Below are 26,110 nucleotides of genomic sequence, written 5' to 3'. Positions count from 1 at the left end.
CTTCCACCCTGTTCTGGGATAAGAGACCTCGGAAGGGCTGAGCTCTCTCACCCACCTATCAGCTCCACAAGTAAAGGACTTTTATGCTTTACCCATGGGGAGGAGGGAGTAGTTGAGTGGTCTTAGAGGGGAAAAGGCTGAGATTGGTATCTTGACTTAAAAAGACTCGGTCAACAGTGCTGGGAGAGAGGGGAGACAGGAGTGGTGGCCTCAGCAAAGGGAAAGGAATCAGGGTTGGGGGAGCGCCCAAGGTGGCTCATGGAGATGGGGCATGAATGGGGGAGGGGGTCTGAGCCTGGGCTAAGTGGTGCCACTGCCTGTGGGGACCAAGATGACAAAGGGTCAATCACTCAGCCGTGCCCATGGTGTCTAGAGGCCCAGAGCACCACTTCTCAGGTCCCTAGGACCCCAAGGAGCAGAAAAGTTCGCCAAACACAACAGATGGGATTTCCTTCCAAGCCTGGTAGAGGGAGCTAGAAAACCAAAGGAAACCACAGACTTCCGGCCCAAGTCTCTCCAGCAAACCCACAGCCCGCCCAGGGCACAGCAGCCTGGGGGGTGGGGGTGGGGGGTTGCTGCCGGGAGGCCTGGGGGCGGGCCACACGGGCGGTCCCTTTCCTGGCCACCCCCGGCTCATGTATATAGACTCTGGCTACAGAAGATATACACATGCAGAAGACGGCTCAGAAAGAGACTTTGAAGCTCTACTTCCCGAGGCAGGATGTGCTTTTTTTCCCCAAGAAGTCCTGGCTCCGGAGCCCACATTTCCAGCAGGAGTGTGGCCAGCCAGCTTGCATCCTCTGGCCCGGCGTGGACAGGGCGCTGAGGAGACAACTGTCCTCTGCGTCAGAGAGGGAAGGCCGGGGCTGCCCTTGGTGGCTCGGCTCGTTCCCGTCACTCCCCAGGGAAGCTGCTTCCATCAGGCCCCAGTTAGGCGCGTGAGGCATGTCCTACTGGGCACAGGGGACTGTGCAGACACAGCTTCTGTCTGCGCAGGAAGGGGCATCGGGGAGTTCTCAGTGGCTCAGGTCTGCCCCCGTACCCTTGTATTCTGAGAGCCCCCAACACCCCTGCACCCCTAGTCTTGAGCTCTCTGAGGCCCCTCTACTGTGATAATAAACCTGGCATGGGGAGGGGCGACGGCCTCCAACAGTCCCCCATCATCGCACGGTAATGTCCCCGTGAGCCCCAAAATGTTTTCAAAGAAAAACAAGCACACTGAAAAACCACTAAATAACATGAAATCACCTTTATAACATGGGAAACGTGATCCTAGTTCTGTTTGTTCTGTGACACATTTTTCACAATCAGGAACCGGGAACAAAGAAAAACTCCAAGAATCACATTCTAAAGAAGGACCCCCCCTCCCCAGTCACCTCAATCAGGCCAGGCCTCTGTCTGTGGGCCCTCCTTCAGGGAAATCTCCCTTCTTGGGTCTGCTTGGGCTGCTGAACCCACATGCCCCATGCGTGGCCTCTCTTCTTTCTCTGCAGCCACCATAAGCCCAGCCTCAGCCCCTTGGGGCCCTGTTGGCCCATAGGGCTGGTCCCGCCTGCCCTTCCTCCGAGAAGCCCTCCCCTTGCCAAGACACACTTGACATCCAACCCAGGAAGAGCACCCCTGGGACTGGGGGTAGAGAAGGTGGGGGTCGGTGAGCTGGTTTCCTGCGTGGGACATTTTGCCCCTTCCTCTGGTCTGATGTGAGGGGGGTCGGTGAGCTGGTTTCCTGCGTGGGACATTTTGCCCCTTCCTCTGGTCTGATGTGAGGACGGCCAAGGGCCAAAGCCCTTTCTCACAGTGTCCTGCCTTGTGGGCTTCGCAAGCATCCCAGACCCCATGTGCAAAAGAGACCCCAAAAGAGATATCCCTTTTGGCAAACGAAGAAACTGAAGAACAGAGAGGTTATGGAATTTACCCCAAAATCATACAGCAAGTCAGCGGCAGAGCCATGATGGTTCCTCCGTCCCCAGGCCAGCAGGCCTGCAGGCTTTGGAGTCACGATCCTCAGTTCCTCTATTAGCATCACCGAGGGAGATCTCCCCTCCCCTCCGGGCCTAGCAATTCAATCATATCCTCCCCAGGTGTCGACTGTGGGGTTGGTCATTGCAAAAGCTCCCCTGGGGGATTCCCTGAGCAGCTGGATCGGGGAATTCTTCTAGATTCAGGTGTAGAGGTCCCGCTCTGCCTTCAGATCATGGGGCTGTGTGATTTTAGTGAAGTCACTTAACCTTTCTGAGTCTCGTTTGCAAATTGTTGTGTAATGCTGCTCATCTTCCCGATAAAGTGTGAACAGAAGGATCTGCACACTAGATCCCCTCCAGAGATCAGATAACAGGAGTCATGAGATGTGATCAATTCTGGAAAGATTCTTATAAGCTTGGTGTACTGCAGTTATCAGATTCACAAGACTGGTTTTCTGTTTCTACCAGTCTTTGTTTCAAAAATGGTGGTGGCCCTTCTGTGACACAAGTGTCCCCCACAGGGGCCACATTCAAGCTGTCAGGCCACGGCAGTGGACACACCATAGGCCTTCACTATACGTTGGCTGAGCATAATGGGGTGGGAGCACCTGCCTTGCCCACTTGTCCCCCGGCCTCCCTGGCATCTGGTGAGTCTAGGCCAAGGTTGGGGAATGAGGCTGTCCTCACCTGTTCTGAGCCTTCACCCCAAGGGACTCTTAAAATGACAAGACAGCCAATACAGTGCTGGCTTTGTGGTTCAGAGAAGGGCAGAAGGATCATTTTCTTGGGAGGAAAAATTCATTAAAATAGGTCTTTCCCTTGGGACGCCTGGGTGGCTCAGTTGGTTAAGCAGCTGCCTTCGGCTCAGGTCATGATCCCAGCGTCCTGGGATCGAGTCCCACATCGGGCTCCTTGCTCCGCAGGGAGCCTGCTTCTCCCTCTGCCTCTGCCTACCACTCTGTCTGCCTGTGCTCGCTCGCTCTCTCTCTAACAAATAAATAAATTAAAAAAAAAAAATAGGTCTTTCCCTCTCGGCAAAAAATAAGTAATTTCCTCCAGCAGTCTTAGCCAAGATTTTTTTTGGCAAATAACCACTGGACAAGGACACCTGATGGGCCTGAGTGATCGTGTGGCAAAGGGTCAGCTGACGAAGAAGACAGCAGACCGTAGGGAATCACTGTGGGTTCTTGAGTGGGGAAGGGGCAATGACAACCCCAGGGCTGGGGGCAGATGGGAGAGGATGATAAACCAGAACGTGAGCAAGCCACTGGGGCTCTGGCTCCCTAACTGTAGGAAACATCAGAGTCCTGTAGCCACCTGGGCCTTCTGCTTCTTGCATAGCCACAAGCTTCCACCCCCCGAGACCACACAGTCCAAAGTGCCTCTTGGCAGGTGTCTCTTACAGATCAACCACTGAGCCTGAGACAGTGTAGGCCTGCCCAGCCGCAGGCTGTCCCATTTCTTTGGCACTGAGCCTTGAGGTCAGAGGTACCTCTTCATCTTGGAAGATCCTGTGAATGGAGGCAACTGCCATCCTTCTGGGAAGGCTGTGTTCTCTTTGAATACTAGTCATGATGATAACCATGACTGCCATTGATGGAAAACATCTGTGTGACTTTAGATCCGTTGTTTTGTGGAGTAACCCCCCCCCGACCCCCCCCCCAGGGGCTGGGCATAGGAGAGCCACTTGGTCTTATATCAGGGTCTTGGCAAATACCAACCCTCTGAAACCCAGAAGCAGAAGGGGTGACCTTGAGGGTCCTTGCAGCTCCAGGACTCATGCTTGGTTGTGGGAAGCCTGTACCGCCCCCAGGACCTGTGGACACAGGCTCCTTCCTTCCTTCAGGCACAAGCCCTCGAACCTCCCCACTGTGGGAGTTACCCCTTCCTGCGGTCAGGAAGGCCTGCCACCCCGCCCCCATGCTATTGCACCCTGAGACCGCCTATGCCCACCGCCAGCCCTGCTCGGTGCCCTGCTCTGCACTATTTCCTCCCCACCCCCCTTCCGTACTTTTAACTACCCCTCTTCTGCATTTCTTTACTTATATTTCTTTTATTTTCTTTACTATTTTATTTGCCAGAGAGCGTGCACATGCGTGCACAACCAGGGGGAGAGGTAAGCTCCTGAGCAGGGAACCCAGTGCAATGCGGGGCTCCATCCCAGAATCCTGGAATGATGACCTGAGCCCCAGGCAAACAGTTAACGGACTGAGCCACTCAGGCAGTAGAGTCTCTTTCCCTCCAGAGCAGCGTTACCCTTTAGAAATAGGAAGCAAGCCACAAACGTGAGCCACCTGTGTGATTTTACATGTTTTAGTAGCCATGTTTCAAAATAAGAAAAAACAGGAAGTATGTTAACACGTTTTCTTCGACTCAGTATCCGGAAAGATACATAAATTCAGCACGTGATCATTGCAAAGGGCAGGACATTTTACATCTTTCTTCCTAAGTGTTGGGAATTCAGCGTGTGTTTTGCACTCAGGCGTGTATCAGTTGGGATTCAATCGCATTCCTGTGCTCAGTAGCCACAGGTGGCCCGTGGCCACCGTCTGGGACAGCGGGCTCCTGAGGACACAGTGTGTCTTATGTGTTGATGAAGGAAGGTAAACTGTGGGCTTGTGGGTGAACCGCTGGTACCGCTGGAGCAGGGGCCCCACAGTTCACGTGTGTGAGTGTGCCTGCACGAGAGACAGTTTGGGGCTCTGGAATCAGACCCACCTTGGGTCAGTCCCTCCTCTGCCGTCTTCTGGGCCGGGGCTTTCTTCTCTGTGCCAGAGGAGACGGAGATACCTCCCTACCGCGCGGCGGCGTTGGGAAGTTTAAGCAGACAGCGCATGTGAAAGCGGACGGCCGAGCCAGACCCAGACGCAGAGAAGCTTCCCCTCCTCCCTCCCTTCCTTCCTTCTTTCCGTCCCAGCTCACAGGGCTCCTGGGAGACCCACGCGCGATCCTGCCGCGACAGAGCCCAGCTCGCCGCCGCCGGGCGGGGGTGACCGCCGCGTTCCTCCCGCCTTCCGTCCCGGCCACGTGCGCGCAGCGCCTGGGATGTGCAGGGTCCCGTGCGTGCTCGCTCACCGCTGCTTGCTCCGCCCTCAGCGCGGCGCCGCTACCGACACAGGACAGGTGCTCCATATAAATATTTACTGAGCGCACCAATGAGTGATTGAATGGACGTAGGGAAGGTTGTGGCCTCTGCAGCTGTCAGTGCTTCCAGAAGCCGCAGAAGGCTCCCACCTGCGGGAGAACCTTGGTAGGGTGAGGAGGAAGGGCCCGCTCCGCCTGGCTTGGGCATCCCACCTCTGTCACCAGACTGAGCAGCAGGGGCTCGTGGCAGGGGTCAGTCTGGAGAGCTGTTCACGCTCCCTGGTGAGGGGGGGTTTCCTCTGAGGGGCAGATCCCCTTCCTCCGTGCTCAGCACACGTATGCTGCAGAGAGAGGCCTCAGGCCTTGGTTGTTTGTCTTTGGAAATGGCTAAAAGGCATCACCCAGATTTGTTTCTAAAATGAGCCTGGAAAATGTTCAGGGAAAGATTTATTTTTGCAAGCAGGCTTCTGCCAGACACTGATTGTATCTTCTGGGAAAATGCTAGGTCCTGTCTAATGAGGGAAAAGAAACACGAAGCAAGGCAGAATGTTTAAGTTCAAGGCCACTGCTAAGCAGGGCTAGGGTCCATGAGCCCACGAAGGGCTGGGGACCCAGACCATGAGGGCTGATTAGGGCTTAAAGGGCCTCCTGCTGAAGGAGCCCTCTCTCTCACTTCAGGTAATAGGGCCATCAGCTGCACCCACCACGCCCCCAGCAGCTCTTCTGCAAAGTCAGGTGGCAGGACACTAAAGCCCATTTCAAATGCACCAGGAGCCCATGGTCACCTGCCATCCAGGGTAGAGCTACATGATACCCCCCAATTTCCCACAGGAACAGGAACATGATACCCCCCCCCACACACACACACCGCTTTCCTCAGGAACGGGGCCTGCTGAGTCAGGGAACCCCTGGGGCAGAGGTTCTTCCTCCGGGGTTGGGGTGCGCCAACCACAATCTAGAAGACCGATATCAAAGGGGCCTCCAAAGCTCCATCACTAGCCAAGACAGCCATAGAACTGAGTTCACTCCCTACCCAGGAGCTCATAATGAAAACTCAATCGGGGAGGTGTGGGGAGAGGAGTCCAACAGCTTTCCTGTCCTGTCCTGTCCACTCCGCAGCCCTCTTCTGGGTACATGAACTCAGGAGGTGCATGGACGGCGACTGTCGTTGTCCAGGTTCTTGCCCTTCTTGGAAAGCTCCATGTTTGGCCTCATCTCCTCACCAGGATCTGATCCCCCTAATCCAGGGACCCTCGGGCTTGCCAGAGGCTGTAGCCACTTAGCCCCTCACTGTCCACGCTGTCTGTGGGACCCTCACTAACCACCACCTCCCGACTTCCTCCAACCCTGGGCGTCCTCTCTGCATTTCCACACACAGCCCTGCTTCCCACCCACCCTGCCCTCTGTGAAGGCAGCAAGGGCGGTCTGCAAGCTCTTTTCAAGATTTCAAAAAGCCCAAAGGAAATCATACATTTACCTCAGTGAGGTTTCCAGACTAAATAAAACATTAGGTTTATTTGCTTTTGGCTAGAGTCATATCAACTCAGTGTGGTAACAGTGGTTATCTTGCCTGATCAGAAGCACTAATTGGCAGTTATACGTCTTTGATGAATAAAACTCAAAGAAACAAATTATTATTCAATAAGTGTAGTTTGTTGGGTAGATAAAAGCTTTCAAAACATGGAATCCCTTGAGGAAAGAACTAAAAAGGATCTTTTGTGGTGAAAAGAGCGGGAACCTCTGATCTACACAAATGTCATATTTTCTTTAGAGCAAAGCTCATGCATTTTTCCATCGGCCTTTGATGCCAGATTCCTCATTAGTGAATTTGACTTCACAGGGTTCCTACAAATAAGACATTGTTCATGGCAGTTTTTCCCAAAGAGTGACTCACCAAACCCTGTTCATAGGTATTCCTTGGAAACTCCTAGGTAAGGGCTCGTGACCAAAAGAGTTTCGGGAAAAAACTATAGAAGCAGAATGAAACCAGTGGTTATGGGATTTTTCAGAGCTCTGAACAGATAATGTGAATCAAGAATCCCAAGAGGGAGATGGAGGGTATCCAGCATTCCCTGCTGTCGATTTTCTGAGGCACATCCTCAAGGAACAGGTGTTCCACAGAGAACACTTTAGAAATCATGAGTTTACGATGACAAAGGTGACCCAAGAACCCTTGGCAGCCACAAGAACAGACAAAAATGAAGAGAGATGAGGAGACGCGGAGGGGCAGAGGAGGGGAGGCTGCCAAGTGAGGGGGTGGGGTGCCAAATGCCAATCATGCCAGCCTTTCCGGTGTGACACTCCCTCCCCCTGCAGAATGTGTGCCTTGGTGTGTGGCTGGCAGGGCCTGTGACCCCTGCGACCTGGATTGAAAGGCATAGCTCCAGTGGGACTTGGGAAAGCCCAGCTTAATTTGATTTCCAGCCCTGGGTGTCCCCCATGAGGACAGCAGGAGGTAGGGACTTTAAGAGCCTTCAGTTAAACCCCCACTCACTAAGATCTTCCTTCACTCCCCACTTCAGGTGCTGGCGGGGCGTCCCTCTTTCTGCCTCTGGGGCCACCCAGCCGTTTGAGGAATTCTAGCGAAGCCTCCTCATGGCTCCCCGGCAGCACAAATGCCACAATTTGCCACAATTCAGGGTGTGCTGTGATGATGAGGCTGTGGGACACCTCCAGATGCAACATGAAAACTGAAGTGACCCCGCCCCCAGGTGATTCCAACCACCCCCCAACCCCAAATGTGGAGACTCTGGGACCAGGAATAAAAGGCCAGTGTGGAAGGTCAGGATGCAGGCTTGTGAAGACTTTTCCAGAAGGATGCACAGACCTGTGGCAGAGTTTGTGTTCCAGACCCCCTCGGAGGAGAGAGCAAACGGAGCAGAGAACCAGGAGAGTAGACAGCGCCTCCTTGCAGGCCGCAGCGAGGGGAGCAGGGGAAGGAGGCAAAAGGGAAAAAACCCTATTTTCAGCTCCTATGGTATACCTCTCTTATCTCATCCTCTTGGATACCCAGTAAAGGATATAAATCGTCTCCATTTTACACGTGAGAAAACCGGGACTCAGCAAGGCCCGCGGATAATTCATAAGCGATCTGTCAGGCGCACAGGCTGCCCCTACGCTCTGCTGCTTCTAGGAATTCAGGAGACCTGATTTGGTTTACCGAGAGTGGGTGTCCAGCCAGCGATTGTGTGAGAACATGCAGCTGAGACACCATGAGGATGACCGCGTCAGGAGGAAACCTAGAGGCTCCTCTGTGGCCCCCGCTTCCCCAGTGTCACCGGCAGGGGGCGTGAGGCGGTGAGCGACAGAACCTGAAGGCCGGCCAGGCAAAGCCCCAAGGGTCGGGCGGAGAAAAGACGACACTGCGGACTGCCCACCGGGGTTTGACCTTTGAACTGGCACAGGCTCCATGGCAAGCACATACTTCGTGAATCCCTCAAACTGTGGCTGGAAATGATCGAAAAGCTTCATCAGAAGGAATCTGGCAATGATTTCCACTAGTGCTTTCTATCTTGTATGGTAATTTCACCTGCCTACTCTCATCCTGCAGGTTAACTGTCCTGGGAGGGAGGGCTGGGGAAGTAAGCAATTAGTGTTTCCGCCTGACAGATAAGGAAAGTGTGGCTCAGGGAAATGGGGGGAAAGGAGTCCTTGATGCCTGACAACTGGTGATTAACAGAATTTCTTATTTTTCTACACATTTGATACAGCACAATGGCTAATCTCGAAACACCTCTGAGATGAGCATCCGGTGTCTCGATTTGCTCAGCCCAGTCAACATCTGTGGCAGAACTAGAATTCGAGTCTCCTGGCACCAAAGGCGTGGTTTTCTCCCCTCCCACCATATGCCTTTCCTAGGCTTACCGTGAGAAGTCACCTTCCACAGATTTCAAAGGCTTTCCATACCCCAATGGCCTCCTGCCTCGGGAAACACTTGCTGGGGTACTCAACGATAGTCACCCAAAGTTGCACTGACCAAGGTTCGGTGACTTCATGCGCAAGCTATCTTCAGCCCAGGCGGTCTCTGGAATTTACCCAGAGGTCTTCTGGAACCACAAGCAGATGACCATTTAGCAAATTGACCCTGGCATTAACAGTAAATTTAACGCCAGCGCTTCTTCCCAGTGACCTCATTTGTGGAGTCAGATTTAATTCTATCACAATCCCCTGAGCTCAAAGGCCCAAGTCATCGGGTGGCACGTCTCCAAGGCATTCTCAGATGGGGTACTGCACTTGATCGCCTTAAGGAATGGGAAAAAAATTCTGTCAATCAACAGTTGCTGGTTTTCAGTGATGTATCCATTTGGCTACCCTTCCCCACCCTTTTCGTTTTTTTGTTTGTTTGTTTTTTATGCAGGGAATTCAACCAGGTACTTTGGAATCCACACATTTATTCATCATTAATTTTCAGTTAATGTTGTCATCAAATGTCATAGGGTTGAGAGAAATTGAAATATTACTCTGAGGAGAAGACCATTCTAAAATCTCTGCTAGGGAGAGGCAGCCAATTTAGGGCAGCTGAATTTAGGGGCTCTGTGCTTTCTGCCTGCTACTGACACAGCTTCCGTTCCATGGGAATAGAAATGGGCTGATTATAAAGTTCATTATTATGTTACCTTGGTGACAGAGACAATGGCATTTTAAGACAGCAGAATAGAGTTATAGAGTTATCAAGTCACTTGGTTAAGATAAGGAAACAAGAAACAAGATCGGTTAAAATAAATAAGCACTGTGGGCCCACATCCAGTAAACAATTCTTTTTAATTAAGGAGGAAATTTAGAGCATGAAAGAAGAGAAAAGGGGCTTAAAGACAATTTCTGTCAGTGTGAGGTATTTTCAGGAAAGAATTAGGGCAACCAGGGATTATCATTTTCTTAAGCTTTTGATTGAAATCTCAGACTTTCATCCCTTCTGCAGTTAGAAAATCAAGAGGCAAGTGGCACGAGCTTCACAGAGGGGAACGAGAGGCCAGAAATAAGCTGGGGCTGTTGACATTCCTGGGGCAAAGTTAGTGGGAGGGGGGTGGCCGCTCACCCATCCTTAGAGTAACCCCGCTTTTTCCTACTTAGCTTCATGGCCTGGGTGCCCGCCTGGCTTAGTTGGTAGAGCACGTGACTCTTGATCTCAGGGTTGTGAGTTCAAGCCCCATGTTGGATATGGAGCCTACTCTCTCATCTCCCAAAAATCCTGACTTGGCTGTGTCTTGGCCACACAACAAATCAGATAATTTCCAACATCAGTGTCCCCCCCCCATGCTCTTCCCCAGGGCTATGCCCTCTTGGTGGCGGGGGTGGGGGGGTGGTGGGGGGGATGGTCAGGCCTCCATCCTGCACGCCTGTGGTTCAGCCCTCCTCATAGGGCTGTGTGTATGGGGTGGGGGTGGGGGCTGCCTACTTGCAGGAAAGCAAACTCCTTGGGGCAGAACCATTTCTTTGTCTTCACCAACAAACTCACAGAGGGATGCTGGTCTTGGCTCCTGAACTGTCCAGGTAGTTTGGTTCCTTGCCAGATAAAATAAATTCACTAAAGTCTCAGCATTTAAAAAATTCTATTTCTATTTTGCCATTGGGGAAAAATCTCTTAGCCCTGTAGGAGCGCTCTAGGAAGGCCCTACCAGGGAGTATTCCACACCATTAAAAAGGAGAAGATCCATATCTGCTCACACAGAGGGATTTTCATGAGGCATTCAGTGGCCGGGAACTGTATTTGACATAATCCCGTTTTTGCACAACAAACAGTGACTTAAAAGGAGCGACCCCCTTTGCTGTCTGAATGCACAAGGAGAAAAGCACACGTTTTCAGTCCCCTCTACCCGGGCTTATGAGCACAGGTAAAGGGACTGGAGGGGCATAAAAGAAGATGTTGTGAAGAAAGAATTTCTAAACAAGCACAAAAAAGTATCTGTCGCCATTACAGAGTCTCACGGAGGGTTAAAATGAAAAAATAAAAGTGACTTTCGAGTTGAACTTCAGAGTTTTAGTTAGAGTCACTGTAGTACGGAAAGACATAGCAGGCCTCCTGCCTGCAGACGAAGACAGAGGGATGCGAGACAGGGCTCGTCTGAGGAGCAGGGACAGTCCCCACGAGGACAGCAGACAGGTGTCCTCCTCCTTCTCCTCCCTCAGTCCCTTCCCCTCTTCCCGCTCTGGCCCTTCCATACCTTCTCCCTGACTTCCTCCTCTCCCCTCTCCTCTGCTCCTGCACCTTTCCTCCCCTCCCCAACGGGGTCCCTCTCCCTTCCCCTGCCTCCTCTCCCCCTTCTCCTCTCTTCCTCTCCCTCCTCTTCGTCCACAAAACCATCAGTGGTGGTGCAGCCTGCTGTTCACCCAGGGCCCTGTTGGATGGAGAGCCCTAAGCCTCTGGTGAGGGCAGCTCTGGTTCCTCTAGCTTCTCTCCTTTCCAGGATCTGGTGAGATCAGTGACCTATGGAAGGTCACAAAATTTGTCACCCCCCAAAACTGGCCTAGGACTCAATTCCCCCAACTCCAAGTAGGGTTTTCTGCCAGCTCTGAGATCCCTGCAGGATGGAGGAGAGAGTCCCAGCCAGTGGACTGCCTGTTCATGTGTCTCCTGCAAGGGAAGGTGGCAGCCAGGGGCCAGGCTGCCCTGGGCAAGGGGCTGAACAGGCCTGTGTGCTCCCCACCTCCAGGCCTCCTCCCATCTCCATTCCAGGCACGCAGTGAGGAACGTGGGTCACTCACCAAGCCCCACTCACCCACCCCGCCTTGGCCTCCGCTGCTGAGAGCTGTGAGGGGCTGACGGGGAAGCCCAGGAGAGCAAGGTCTCCCCTGCTCCTGGTAGGCGCAGAGGTTCTGTAGGGTCTCCCGGGGCCTGTGTGCTAGGATCCGCTTCCTGCCCCTGATATCAGGTCTTCCCCGTCTCCCTGTGTCAGGGCACACCACCCACTGTCTATTTGCATATTCTAGAAACTCGTGGCTCAACCCCCACACATCTTTCTCCGTCATCCACATGGGAATTAATTGCCAAACCTGGTCACTTTTATCTCCAAAACTTGCCCCAAGTCCCTCCGAGTCCCTCCATTCCTGTCTAAGCTGCTCTCACCTCCTAACTGCACTACAGCACCGTCTCCTATTAGGCTCCATCTATACCCTCTCCTCCCTCCAGACCCACTGAATGGGGAGGTCTGGCCAGAAGGCAGAGTTGAGTCCTTCTCACACTTCGTGCTCCTAACACTTCTGGAGCAGCCACTCACTGCTCTAGGCCATTCTCCACACAGCAGCCAAGGTAATTGTTCCAAATGTAAATGTGATCTGTCACTCCCTCCCAAAACCCCCCTCAGAGGCTCCCCAGATGGCTTCTTTGATCCAGACACCCTCCAGGGGCTGCCTTCTGCCTGCCCACCCACCGGGGCAGCTCACTTCCTCCTGGCCCCCTGATCTGGGAGGCCTCCCCCTACCCGGGCCTTCCCTGTCCTCTGCCCAGGCTCCTCCGCCCCTAGCCACACCTCCTTTCTTGCCCACCCTCTCCTTCCCCATACCGGATGAGCTCTCAGGGAACCCTTTTCCTCCCTCACACTTCTCTGTTTGCAGTTACACATTCATGAACACGATCATTTGATTAATGCCTCCCTCCCTACCCCCTCCACGAGGGCAGAAGTTTGTCTGAATTTGTCATTGTCCTAGCACCTGCTCATCATTCAGGAATATATGTTGAACCCAATAACCAGATATTTACAACACGTGTTCGGGTGAAGGTGATGATAGTGGATATGGGATTGGAAAGATCAGGACCCCAAACTCAGGATTCCAGGAAGACTTCCTGAGAGAGGTGGCCTTTTAACAGAGAGCTGTAAGACTAACTGGATGTGTTCAGGCCAGGGCACTGGGGTGGGAGGAGGTGTCCTTTGCAAGTAGAGAGTATTAACACAGGTGTGGAAGCTGGGTGGTTGGAACAATAAGTAATCCAGAGGAAATAGCAATGGGAGATAAGACTGGAAAGATGAGCTGTGAGCAATCACACAGAGCCTTGAGCTGCAGGCAGGGAGTGTGGGCTTGATGCTGGGGGCTCCAGGGAATCCTTGCACGTTAATTTTGGCATGGAGAAGGCTTCGCTAACATTTCCAGTGCAGGTGCGGTATTTAAGCGTGTCATCACTGGAAGGATCCAAAGTCATTCTAGTCCTGCCCCTTCGGTTGGCAGGTGAGAAAGTTGCGCCCCAGAGAGGGAGAGTGACTTCCCCAAGGTCAACAGCTGACTCCCTGCACGGAGAGAAAAGGATTGTTTTAATCAGATTTCAATCTCATTTTAACCCCTCATTACTTTTTTCTATTGTTCCAAGAAGCCAGCCTCCTTTTCTTTGCCCCTTATTAGGAAAGAGTTGGCTCATAAACGTATTCCTTCTGCTCTGCTGGCCACAGATGTTTAGAGTGCCTGGCTTCTGGGCCTAACTCTGGACCTTACACACACTAGGGACTTGGGTTAGTCCATCCTCTCTGTGGACCTCAGTTTCCAGGCTGCTTTATGAACCCCAGGGTTTCTGGAGAGAGTCAAACTAGGGAAAGCCTTCTGCCCAGCCAGTCATAATGTAAATGAATGTGCAAAGGCCCCGTGGCACCCTCAGGCTAATAACTTCATCCAGCTGGGTAGGCCCAGAAGTGGCCATGAAGACTCTAACAGTAACTCCCTGGTGAGCCTCACTGGGCATTTCTACATTTTTAACACCTGCCCTCAGATTTGCGAGTAGGCAAAGGGAGGTGTCAGGCATCAGCTGGAATTCTGTGTGCAGAACAAGGCTCTGAGGAAGCTGCTGGTGGGCCCTAAGCATGCACAGAGATTGAAGAGGAGGAAACATGCACAAACCAAAGCTGGTCATCATTCCTCTTTTAAACACTATTACATCATGTCGTCCCCAAGGACACACTCTGTTCATCCTGAAAGAACTTGTGAATCATTCTTTTTTTCTGAAAATGATGACTCTACAAATGAAGGAATCCCCATAGCAACCATTTTCTGTCCTCGGAGGCCTGCAGAGGAAGTACAGTGAGAGCTCTCTGCGAGAGTTCGAGAGACAAAGAAATTGGCCTAATCTTCAGATTTCAGCTGAGGTAGAAGATAAAAGGAACATCTAAAAGGAAACAATAACCAGGGATATGGGTGTTGGAGCCAAATCCACGCGCCTTCTGAAGAAACGCGTGGGAAGCACAGAGGAGCAGGGCGGGGTTTGCAGGCAGGAGAGCCCGCGCCATCTGCTCTCCTCAGGTGGTGGTTGGGCCTTGGCTGCAGCCCAGGCCTCCCCCCTACAGCTGCTCAGGGAGGACTCCTTCCCTTTGCATCCCTCCTTTTCTGCCCCCCCCTTTTCCCTTGAGTCAGGAAGCGTCCCCTTCCCTCCTCACCAGAACCACCTCAGGTCAGTCTGGGCCTCCACCACTCACTTCACAGTGAAGACACTGGGCTGGGAGCCCTCCTTCCAGGGGAGCAGCAAGGTGGGGTCTGCTGGTCCCAGAAATGAAGCGGTGTAGACGTGTGCGTGTGCATGTGTGTGCGCACACACACACACTCCCACATGGCGGTGACTGTCCGGAAGCTTCCAGCTCTCGGGAAACCAGTCTCTCTCTTCCTCACATGCCCCGTGGCTGCTCCTCTTGTCCTCCCCGTCGTAGGAACCTCTGCTGGAGTGAATTTGGACAAGCACCTATTTATAGCTGCAGGGACTTCCGTGGGGCCCCTGCCAGGCAAGTGGCCAAGCTGGGGTTCACCTCCTGCCTTGAGGACTATGGACATCTCCCCACATCCCAGGCCAACTCTGGACCCCCAAGGCACAGAGAGGCAAAAAAATGGGCTGGGGAAGGGTGGAGTCTCACCCAGCTGGATACCATGGTGCTTGTCCATGGTCAGGGGCTCTATCCTGCCTCCTGGGCCCCAGGATGTCTCTCTCTCTCTCTCTCTCCTTTGGTTCAGAGCCTTAAACCACCTGTCCTGTCTACACCATCCACCTCAGTGTCCATTCAGGCCTGCACTACACACCACTGTCTAGGACTCCAGAACCTTTTCTCTCCTCTTCAACCCCCCTGCTTTAAAGCTTCGCATTGGGAATGCAGGCTGTCTGGGACATGGGCCTTCCAGGCCTGACTCCCACCAAGAGACTCCTCCCAGGTTTCCCTCTCACAGCACGAGGGGCCACCAGCTGCCATCCTGGTGAGTGACAGAGGCTTCCTCTCTGCCCAGAACAGCCCTCCTCACCTTCCTCACCTTCTTCCTCACCCACACCCAGACGTCCACCTGGGGAGCAGGAAGGAGGGGAAGAACAACCATCCTCAGGGGAAGGATAAATCCCAACAACTATGCCTGCCTGTTTCCTGCTGGGACCCCCAGCATCCGGTCAGCAGACCTGGCCAGAGAGGAGGCCAGAGGGGGGACACCATCAGTACAGGGTGGGTGGGTTCTGCTCCAAGTGCTTGTTCGTTGGAGTCTTTTCCTCGGGGCATCCGCTGTTCACTGCTTGCCACTCTAAAGAGAAAGAAAAACAAAGCACTCTCACTCCCCATCCACGTTTCAAGGGAAAAAATAGTGCAAAGGTTTCACATATGCCTCTGTTTCAGGCTCTAAGACCACTGGCTGTCTCCTTCCCCACTTCCTAGCACCCCCTCCTGGGTATTTGTTCCCGGGGCACCTCCCGGGCACCCACGCTGTGTCACCGCCTGTGTTTGTGGCTGGAAAGGAGGGTAGACAAGATCCTGCCTTCAAGTCTGAGCACCTCTTTTGGGGAGAGGAACAGACCCTTCAGGGAGGATGTCATCAGGATCCAGATGAGAGGGTGCTGTCCGCCACCTCCCTCCTCCCTCCTGCCGCCTGCTGGCTTTCTCTTCTGGACTGAGGTTTAACAGTAAGGTTTTCAGCTGGTGAATGTCCTTTGGGCCAAGTCGGGCTTGGGTTATGATAGAAACAGTGTTTATATACATGTTACTCAAAATTCCACAGAAAGGGGGTTCTTCCCTCAGGCTGAGCACAACTCTCTCTCGCCCTGGTGGACAGCTTCCCCACTACACTGAAAGTCATCTGAAAGCCTGCTCCCCACCTCTGCCCCGACAGCGCCTGGGGAGCCCCAGTGGTGATCCCCAGCCTGGCACAGAGGGGGTCCATGGCAGAACCGACCTGGCAGGCAGAGGCGGGGGCCCTGCCACTTCCCTCCTGGGTGGGCTCGATCAGAGATTGTCATGCTGGGGGACTGCTGTGATGATCACAGACTGCGTGTATAAAACCGAAACCACACACGGCAGAGGGCCCTCTCATAAGGGGTTTTCTAGAGAAGCATTTTGGTAGGGAGTTGAAATGTCCAAGAGAGAGGTTCTTCAGTCCCCAGACATTTTTGGATCCGTGCTAGGTGCTGGGGCCCCTCGGAGTACCGGAGAAGGAGGGAACAGAGCCCGCAGGGCAAGGAAGGTGTGTGGAAATGGGTGGGCATGGATGGGCTGGGCAGCCCACGTTGAGCAGCCCGCCGAGGATCCAGGGACATAGCCCCGCATCCAGCATTTGCCCTGACCCAGGCACCAGGGAGTCACAGAGGGCACCGTCTCCTCTGCCCTCAGATGGGGACCGAGGTGGGCAAAAGGGCCGTGGGGAGATTCACCAACGGGCTGCACCCCAGAGGACATGGGTGCAGCCCACGCATCCTGTCTGCAGGCAAGGAGGGTGGCACTGAGGCTGATTGGTAAAGACTCCTTATCGGCAACATGAGGGGGTGTGCAGGGCACCGGAGCCAAGGTGGCAGGATGTCCCGAATCCCAGGCTGGTTCCCCAGAGCGGAGAGGCGTGGTCGCAGACAGCACCCACAGAAGCGGCTTAGCACGGCCTGAGCCAGGCATGGCCAGGCCAAGGCCACCCTGACACGCACCTGGTGGCAGGAGGGCAAGGGACAACTTACAGTGCCACTATCAGGCCCAGGGAGGCTGGCAGGCATTGGATTTTCCACTGAGCAAGAGCCTCTCCTGGAGTATGAACTAGTGATATGTCCCATCCACACAGGAGCCCGGAGGGCTTTTTCTGCTTCCAAATGAGGCGAAGTCTATTTTCCATGACCGAGAACTTGCACATGGTGCCTAAGCAACTCTTTAAACAGGCGACGTGCTACAGTTCCAATGTGCATCAGCGCACGAGCGCACACACGAAAGCCGGCGTAGCTACACCGTGGAGGACGGTTCCGCCCCGGAAGGTTGGAGGACTGACGCACGCTGCAGCAGCGACAGACCCCAAATGTCTTGGGCTGTGGGACGGAAGCCTGACACAAAAGGTCACACGGTCTATGATCCCGTTTGTGTGCCATGCCCACAGGAGGTAAGTGCGTGGAGCCCCGGGAGGGGGAAGGGGGACATGGGCAGGACTGGTTTATGGGGTGGGGTTTGTCCCTGGGGCAATGACCAGATTTTGAAACTTGATATAGGTGGTAGTTGTACAACATTGTGAATGTCCTAAAGGCCATTGAATCGGCCGCTTTAAAATGGTTTATTTTAGGGGCACCTGGGTAGCTCCATTGGTTAAGCGTCTGCCTTTGGCTGAGGTCATGGTCCCAGGGGTCCTGGGAACGAGTCCCACGTTGGGCTCCATGCTCAGTGGGGAGCCTGTTTCTCCCTCTGCCTGCCACTCCCACTGCTTGCATGTACTCTCTCTCAAATAAGTAAAATCTTTAAAAAAAAGATAAACTGGTTCATTTTATGATTTTATGTTATGTGAATTTCACTTTTTTTTTTTTTTTTTTTTAGTTGGCAGATGAGAAAAATGGACAGGGCAGGTCTCACCGTGGGAAGGAAGGAGGGACTTACTCCCCAGATGGCTGGGTGCTGCTCATAAGGAGGGCCTGGGTCGTCAGCACTGCCCCCCCCATCACGAGGCACCTCACCCACAGTCGTACCCCATCCCCGGGTGGCCACACCTGATGCCTGACTGACTGGGGAAGAGGAGGAAGTGGTGGTTTTCAGGCCCGACCCCCTTTGCCTCTGTAAGGCCACCCAGCCTCAGAGTGCACAACTGTCTGCCGAGACTGCATCCCAGGGCCACTCCTCCTCTGCCCTTCCCTTCCCAGTTGCGGATCCCGGCCCCCACCCCCGGCTCCCCCAGCGATCTCCTGCCTGCTGCCCTCCACCTCTGAGCCCAGTCAGCAGGCGGGAGACCCACTGCAGTAGAGTTTCGGCTCTAAAAGCTTGATGTACCCACACAAAGCGGTGGGACGACAATCTGGACCACTTGGGGCCCAGGGGCCAGAAGGTTCTCCGTGTCATCGAGCAGAACAGACTGTGAGGGTCCGGGGTGCCTCCGGTGTTTCTGTTTTTATCACCTGAGGAGCAGGTTTGGAGAGAGGGCCCTGTCATGGCATTTCGGTTTCACAGTTGCTCTGGGACCCCGGCCAGGACAGGGCCTTTGGCTGGGAGAACTTTGGAAAGATATTCCCCCAACTGCCCTGAGCCCCCAGGTTACTTGTTTCCAAGGCTTTTAAAAATAGAAGTGTGAAAAACGTTTAATTGCCAAGAAGCTGCGGGGTTCCGTGCTTCTGTGGCCGTGGTCAAGTTGGAAGGCAGCCTTGGACATGTATGAGGAAAACAAGGCCCTGTTTTTCCCCCTTGCCTGTGACTCAGACGGGGCCTCGTGCCAAGCGGAGTCACGTGCTGGGCAGCGGGCACTGGACAGGCTGTGTTTGTCTCTAATGACTCAGGGCGGCGGAGGCTTCTGGAGCTGCCGCCCCTTCAGCCCCGTGACGGGAGCAGAGGGAGGACTGCCCAGTAAATGGGGTGCAGATGGAAAGTGGGGATCCTGGGAACTCGGGCAAGGAATGATGTCACAACCTCAACATTTCTGCAGCTCCTCTTCAGAAAGAAAACCTCAGTGTCGCCTCTTGCCACAGGTCGAAGCAGGTTTCTTGAAAAAGCATTTTAAGAGCCTGGGACAAAGCCAGATAACGTATCAAGAATTTACTGAAAGACAGCAATTTGAAACGTGCGATATTTTGCAGGATCGGGGTTGACGTGTACTTTGGTAGAAGTAATGAGGGCAGAGTCAACTGAACAAAGGAGGGTCTAAAACCAGGTATCACTGCAGTGGAGAAGAAACAGGCTTTTCCAGAACCATAAAAATCTTCCATTTCAATATAGTAACTGATAAGCTGATGATAAACCATTTTCGTGTCTTCATGAAAAACCCCAAGGGAGTTTTCCTGCCTGAACTGTATCTCCCCTAAACTTCTCCACGCCCTCAAAGCAATAAAGCTGTTTTGTTCAAAAGATGGATGTCCAGATTTCATTTTACTACTTCGGTGAGATTTCTGCCACGTGAGTGAGACAGTGGTCGGTAAAATGCTACACCAGTTACTGAAAATAGTAATACGTCGATGATTTTGAGAATAAACTGAAATCATATTTTAGGCGAGAGGTTAGGTCAGTTTGCTCAGTGGAAGGTAATCTCCGGACTCGGTGCCCTTGGCCACATTTCTGGGGGGTCACGCTTTGTGACGTGGCCGTGGTGTTCCATGCACATGCTGACATGGCGTCCAACTCCTTGTCGAGGATAAATTACAGCGTCCACAGGCAGGATGGGGGACACCAGCAAGCTCCCTGCCTTCCTGACACCATCCCTCTGGGGCTTGGACCTGACTCTCAGTGGAGGAGTAGGGGGGAGCGGGGAGCCGCGGTGTGTTCCCCAGACGTGTGAGGTGGAGATGGCCTCTCTTCTTCTTCTCTCCAGGGTCCCTACTGAAAACTCCAGGCCGAGCTGACCTTTTCACACCTTGAAAATGCCTCCCCTGTTTTCCCTGTTGCTGTATAGATGTAATTAGGAAAACGTTCTCCGGTTTCTCATCCTTGGCTTTGAAAAATGCTTACATACACACACACACCCACACACACGCACACGTACACGCGCGCGCGCACACACACACACACACACACACAATCCCAAAGCCTCTGCTTTGAGGAAACACTGAGTAGTTATCTCTGGGACTTGTTTAAACATGTCTTCTTTCTTTCACTGCTCTAGAGTAGCATGTGGGCATATGTCCTGGGCAGCCACTGACCTGGGCCCAGAAGGGCCCACACTTGGCTCAGCACTCTGCTGTCACATTGGATGAGCCTTGAAGACATTCTGCTCAGTGGGATAAGCCAGACACTAAAGGGCAAATGCCTCCTGCTTCCACGTATATGAGGTACCGAGAACGGTCACGCTTGTAGACACAGGGAATAGAGCAGTGACTGCCAGGGCCCCAGGGGCTGGGGAATGGGGAGTTATTATTTAAGGGCTACAGGGTTTCGGTTTGGGAAGATGGAAGAGTCCGGAGATGGACGACAGTGACTGTACAATACAAATGTAGTCGATGCTGCTGAATTGTGCACCCCAAAAGGGTTAAAATAGCAAATTTTCTGTTGTATACTTTGTACCCCAGTAAAAACAAAACAGAATTCTGCGGCTGTTTTGAAATTGCTCATCTTTTAACAAGAGGACCCTCATGTGCGTTTTGCACTGGGGAGTTACGGGGCCGGAACTCAGCAAGGCTTCTGGAACCCTGATGGACATGAATCCTTCAGGGGTTCGAAGACCTGAGTTCTGAGTCACTCTATGGGGAAGGGCCGAGAGTCTGCATTTCTCACACGCTCCCAGATGTTGCTGACGTTGTGGTCTGTGGACCACTCTCTGCAGCAGAGTGGAGCGGTGAGATCAGGTTCGGATCCCAGGAAAGTTCCAGGCACGGTTCCTAAGGACCTTAGTCTGTTTTGAGGAGTGCATGACTTCTGAGGTCCTCTGGTGGCCACAGGACACACTGAAATGTGAGCCAAACACCTTGCTGCTCCCCCCACAACAAGCAATAAAGTCACCACATCTTCCAGCCCTCTGGGGCCCCTTTGTTAGTTTGGTTAATGGGATCCCTGCCACACTTCCATCTCCAATCCAACTCTTTGCTGTCTCTGGCAAAACAGGGAACTGACCCCGGAGGTGCGTCCCAATGCCAGGTTGGCCTCAGCAGACCCCTTCAGGTCCTTGCCTCTTTTGCAGTCCCCAACTCACAAATTAGGCCTTGGGAAACCTCCATAGTGCCAAGGCTTGGCTGGGCCTTGCCTGTTGTCCTACTCAAACACTCGCCTCCGTCTCAGGGGCGTCCAAGCCCCCTGACCTGGCAGAGAGGAGCCCCTGACCTGTGCAGTCCACTGTGTGTGGCCCGGGACCCCCTGAAGCTAGCATGGTGAAGCCCAGAGTTCTTCCAGCATTTCTGTCTTTCTGACCCTGACTTCCTAAAGGGTTTATGTAAAGAATGCAAATAATAAAAATAATAATTGCTCACTGTGCCCATTGTTGACCTCCTGCATCTCTGATTTGACTTTACCCCTTCTGCCTGCTCTGTGAAGTTAAATATGGGCCCTGTAAATCTTCCCCCCAACGCTGGCCGCTGACACCAAAGCTCTGTGAGGAGAGGGCACTGGAGAGACACTGAGAGGAAAGGGTCTAGCTCTGGGGTGCCCAGGCACAGGCTCCTACGACCAGCCTCAGTGGCTTCACTGGGTCCAGCTTCCCCTTCCACAGCCCGGGCCGCACACCCACTGCAGGCCCGTGGCGCATGGCGGCCAACAGCACCCAGAACCATCAGCAAACCCACGCCTATGGGCTGACGCCTTCTTGCACAGCTTTCCCCAGCCCCCCAGATGGCACATTTCCAGCAAGTTCCACCGCTGCAACACCACGGTGACTTCTGTGGTACCCAGTGGGCCCAGCTGCGCCCCCTATAACAGGTTTGGTGTGGGGGCCCTTCCCCCTCAGCCTTTTTAACTTCCCCCTCAGCTTTTTAACTGTTCCTGTCATATGCTCTTCTTATACTCCCTAGTGTTACTCCAATCCTCTGTTACAGCTGATAAGTCCTTATGTTAAACCTTCTCTGTTCAGGGGCGCCTGGGTGGCTCAGTGGGTTAGAGCCTCTGCCTTGGGCTCAGGTCATGATCCCAGGGTTGGGCTCTCTGCTCAGCAGGGAGCCTGCTTCCCCGGTCCCCCGCCCCCCACCCCGCCTGCCTCTCTGCCTACTTGTGATCTCTCTGTCAAATAAATAAATAAAATCTTAAAAAAAAAAAAAAAGAAAGAAAAAACTTCCCTGTTCAAATTACTGTGGAGTTTTCTCTCCAGAATGGACCCTGACTGATAGACTCACATAGTAATATTTATATAGCATCAACTAGGTACCAGGTACATTTTTAAGCAATCTGTGAAATATTTAAGATATATATTCACTTAACTCTGAAATGCAATAGGTACTTTTATTATCCCAGGTTATGAGTGGAGAAAGTGAGGCACAGAGAGGTGCCTTCTCAGGAACTCTCCTTCCTGGTGTTGAATATATCCATACCATGGGCAGGGTAGACTCTGGCTCTACTCCACAGGGCACTGGCAACACCCCTGTCATATCCCTGAGTGCCTGTCCCTGTGCCAGGCGCATCACAGAGTTCCGTAATGCTTCGTTACTGTTAGTATCGCTCATTCCCTGTTGCTCTGAGGGGAGGCTGGGCCACACTGAGAGGAGGGTCTCCCTTGTTGGCCACAAGCCGGTAGAAGCAGGGGGGCCTTCGTGGAGGGCGCTGGGTCACAGCTGAACTGACAACTTCAAAGTGCCTCCTACTTCAAGATTTCATGATTCCCTCAGGTCGCAAGGGTTTGCATACTGGTTTCATGGGGGGCCTCTTGGGGGGGCAGTGATTCCTGCCTGACTTCTGCTATCAAAACCATGAGAACCCAGGCTGGTGTCAACTTACCTCCAGGTGTCTTGGGGGTAACCCTGGGGTATCAGGACCACCGGAGATGGGAAAGGTCTCAGGACAGAACGGCAGGCGAAGCACCACCCCCCCCCCCGCCCCCGCCCCAGCGGAGCCTAACCCTGGGTTCCAAACAGAGCTCCATCGGGTGAGTCTGTGGGCTGGCAGCCTCCAGGACTCCGTACCGTTGACTGTCATGGGTGAGGAAGGAAGGAAGCGATAAGCGTGTTTTGGGTGGAGGTGCCTGAGAAGAGAGACCGAAGAAATGGGCAGTGGAAGAACAATGTGGGGCCTGTTCCCCGTCTGCCCCCGGGAACTGAGTCTATTCCCTGTGAAGACTTTATCCCCCCCAGCCCCCCGCCGTTTTTAAGATTTTATTTACTTATCTGAGAGAGAGCATGAGAGAGAGGGAGAGAACGCACCTGAGGATGAGCAGGCAGATGCAGGGGGGAGGCAGGCTCCCCACTGAGTGGGAAGCCAGATGCGGGACTGGATCCCAGGCCCCTGAGATCAGGACCTGAGCTGAAGGCAGACGCTTAACAGACTGAGCCACCCAGGTGCCCGCCCTCCACGTTAAAAAAAAAAATCTTTTTTTTAACGTGAAGATTTTCACAAATCTTGGGGCGGCTCAGGGCCCAAGTAGAGGCTCCAGGGTCAGGGTGAGAGGACGAGACAGGGAGTGGGAGGGGAGTCTTCCTAGCCACACAGAGCACAGTGGGACCCTGGGCTGGGCCCTCCAGGCTGGTGCAGGGCTGTTCCTGTTACTCCGGGGATCCCCCCTGAGGAGATGCAGGCCCAGGGGCAGCGCCTCTCAGAGGCTGGAGGGGGCTGCGCTCTCAGTGTCTCTTCATCTACACAGGGCACCTCTGAGAGGCCTGTTGGTGGGCCCAGGCGCGACAACGTCTGGAGGCTCTCAAGGGGACCTGGGCAATGCTTCTGGAGGGTGTCCCAGGCCCCGAGGTGTGCAGAATAAAGTGGGCAACATGAGCCTATGTGCTAACGCAGCTCTCTGGGTCGGAATTTGCCCGAGTGTACTGGGCTTGGTGAGGAGAACAGGGGCGCACAGTGTGCTTAGGGAGGTGAGATACAGAGGCCGAATGTCTTGGGAAGCTCTTACAGGAGTTCCCAAAAAGGCTTCCGGTCTGCTCCAGGCCCTTCCTGGAAAAGAACAGGGCAGCAGAGGCGAGGCACCAGACAGCCTGGCTCACTCCGGGTTTGAGCTCTGCATCTGGGGCAGCTCGGGGCCACCGGTATTCTGTACCAGCAACTCGGGGCGGAGTGGCCATCAGGCTGGGACTTAAAGTTCCCCTGAAGCCCAGTCAGCATCTGGAGACCGGAGCAGAGGGCTTTGCTTTGAAGGAGATGAGACAGCTGCAGGAGTTGCCCTCCCTCACCTCCCTCGGCTCCCCGGCTTCCCCGGAGCGGGGGTGGGGGACGAAGAGGTGGGGAGGTGGGAGGAAGGGGGAGGGATGGGGAAGGGATGGGACAAGGGGGGAGTTGTGGGGGAGGGTGGAGAGGGGGAGGACGAGGGCCAGGTTAAGGGAGGGCCAGAAAGGCTCCCAGCCAGAACGGGTAGGATTAAGAAGTGACTCTGGCTCTTTCTGACTTTACTAGCAGAATTGATGAGCTCAGAACACAGATCTGAAGTGTAGTAATGGAAAGGAGCACCAACTTGGAAAGTGCCAAACAGTATTTTATCTTAAAATATATACGTATGTTTAATTTGCATTTGGCTTTGGAATCCTGGGAATAATTCTTTTTGGAAAAGATTAATCTTCCCCCACTTTATCCCTCTTCTGTCTTTTTGAAGAACTTGACTCAGAGTAAGCACCAGCTAAATGAGTGGGACAAAAAAATCTGGGGGGTGGGGGTGCAGAGCGGGAGGTCCCTTGGAAGTTAGTATCTTTTTTTTTTTTTTTTAAGATTTTATTTATTTATTTGACACAGAGAGATAGTGAGAGAGAGCACAGGCAGAGGGAGAGGGAGAAGCAGGTTCTCCACCGGGCTGGATCCCAGGACCCAAAGATGACGACCAGACCCGAAGGCAGACGCTTAACTAACTGAGCCACCCAGGTGCCCCAGGAAGTTTTCAAGAATGTTCAAAAATCCAAGCACTGGATAAGCATAGACTAGGTCTGTAAAAATTTCCTCTGAAAATAATTCTTTATGAGATTCTTCATAAATTTAATTCATGAATTTGGAGTTTAAGCAGTTGAATAATTTTTGGAACAAGGATCTGACCTTTTGGTTGGAAAAACAAATAATATCTGGGTTGAGGCACCAGGGGCTGGGTAGGTCTGGGGGATGGAGGGCTGCTACTTTCTATCGTAATTTTTACGCTGGAGTAAAAATCCATCAATTAGATCAAGGGGCACTAAGTCCTTCCCGTAGATGATAATTATTTCATAAGCGTCAAGAGGCAGTCTTTTCAAGGGGTTGCCAAATGGACCCATCTGAGGAGAACCTCCTCCTCTTTTAGAAAAGTGTTCCCTCTCCCAGTCTCCATGCTGGGCACGCCTCAGCAGCACTTAGCCTGTCAAAAGCCATAGTTCCCAGGACACCTGGGTGGCTCAGTGGGTTAATGCCTCTGCCCTCGGCTCAGGTCATGGTCTCAGGGTCCTGGGATCGAGCCCCGCATTGGGCTCTCTGCTCCTCGGGGAGCCTGCTCCCTCCTCTCTCCCTCTGCCTGCCTCTCTGCCTAATTGTGATCTCTGTCTGTCAAGCAAATAAATAAAACCTTTAAAAAAAAAAAAAAAGCCATAGTTCCCATCATTCTACCCTATGGCCCCCAAAGATGTCTGTCCTTCTGTCAACCATTTCTGTGCGTGGAGATGGAGGTGGTGGGGGATATCATGGGCTGAATTGTGTCATTTCCCCCAATTCATATGTTGAACCCCCCAGTACCACAGAATGTGACTGTATTTGGAAATAGGGCCCTTGAAGAGGTAATTATGTTAAAATGAGGTCACTGGGATGGGCCCTAATTCAATGACTGGCATCCTTCTAAGAAGAGGAGATCGGGACACACATATGCTGAGGGGTGACCCTGTGAGGATAGAGAGGAGAAGTGGGCCAGCAACAAGCCAGGGAAAGATGCCTCAGAATAAACAAACCCACCAGCACATTCCAGCCTCCGGAGTTGTGGGAGAATGAATTTCTGTTGTTTAGCCACGGAGTCTGGAGTACTTTGTTACGGCAGCCCAAGCAGACCAACATAGTGGGGGAAGTAACAAAGTAGATAGGGAAGAAGCTTCTAGAACCCTGAGGCGGCCAGTGCTGAGGACACTTAGGAGGGTGGCCTGTTAAAACAAGATAAGCCTCGGAGCTGTTGGACTG

The sequence above is a fragment of the Martes martes genome (genome assembly GCF_963455335.1).
Source record: "Martes martes genome assembly, chromosome: 7".
In the NCBI taxonomy this organism is placed as follows: domain Eukaryota; kingdom Metazoa; phylum Chordata; class Mammalia; order Carnivora; family Mustelidae; genus Martes; species Martes martes.
This window is presented reverse-complemented; position numbering follows the sequence as displayed.